Source organism: Propithecus coquereli, unplaced genomic scaffold, assembly GCF_000956105.1.
Source record: "Propithecus coquereli isolate 6110/MARCELLA unplaced genomic scaffold, Pcoq_1.0 Scaffold101, whole genome shotgun sequence".
Taxonomy (NCBI): Eukaryota; Metazoa; Chordata; class Mammalia; order Primates; family Indriidae; genus Propithecus; species Propithecus coquereli.
The window spans coordinates 6,901,613-6,902,601 of record NW_012133970.1 but is presented as its reverse complement, the minus strand read 5'-3'; the positions used below and the strand labels follow the sequence as shown (position 1 = coordinate 6,902,601).

Sequence of the window (989 nt, the reverse complement as noted above, 5' to 3'; positions counted from 1 at the left end):
AATAGCTGAATTGAAAATTTTGCTGGAGGAGTTCAACAGCAGATATGAACAGGGAGAAGAAAGAATCAGAGAACTGCTTTTTTTTCTTTTTCCCATCTTGCAAGATGGCGGGTGAAAAAGCTGAGAAGCCGGATACTAAAGAGAAGAAACCTGAAGCCAAGAAAGCTGATGCCAGTGGCAACGTGAAAAAGGCTAACCTCAAAGCTAAAAGGTTAAGAAGGGGAAGCCCCACGGCAGCCGAAATCCTGTTCTCGTCAGAGGAATCGGCAGACATTCCCGATCTGCCATGTACTCTAGGAAGGCCATGTACAAGAGGAAATACTCAGTGTCTAAATCCAAGGTTGAAAAGAAAAAGAAGGAGAAGGTCCTCGCCACTGTTACAAAACCAGTTGGTGGTGACAAGAATGGTGGCACTCGGGTGGTTAAACTTTGCAAAATGCCTAGATATTATCCAACCGAAGATGTTCCTCGAAAGCTGTTGAGCCAGGGCAAAAAACCCTTTAGCCAACACGTGAGAAGACTGTGAGCCAGCATCACTCCCAGAACCATCCTCATCATCCTCACTGGACGCCGCAGAGGCAAGAGGGTGGTTTTCCTGAAGCAACTGGGCAGTGGCTTGTTACTTGTGACTGGACCTCTGCCCCTCAATCGAGTTCCTCTGCGAAGGACACACCAGAAATTTGTCATTGCCACCTCCACAAAAATTGTTATTAGCAATGTGAAAATCCCTAAGCATCTCACTGATGCTTACTTCAAGAAGAAGAAGCTGTGGAAGCCCAGACACCAGGAGGGTGAGATCTTTGACACAGAAAAAGAGAAATACGAGATTATAGAACAGCGCAAAGTGGATCAGAAAGCTGTGGACTCCCAAATTTTACCAAAAATCAAGGCTATTCCTCAGCTCCAGGGCTATCTGCAGTCTCTGTTTGCTCTGACAAATGGAATTTATCCTCACAGATTGGTATTCTAAATTTTTACAAAGAACCTAA

The 989-nt window shown here is 45.0% G+C and overlaps 1 pseudogene across 1 annotated transcript; it reads left to right on the top strand.

Moving 5' to 3' along the window:
• Positions 1-104: 104 nt before the first annotated feature.
• Positions 105-983, top strand: LOC105809974 (annotated as a pseudogene). Its single transcript, XR_001137478.1, has one exon. The product of XR_001137478.1 is annotated as a 60S ribosomal protein L6 pseudogene (transcript).
• The last annotated feature ends 6 nt before the right edge of the window (positions 984-989 follow it).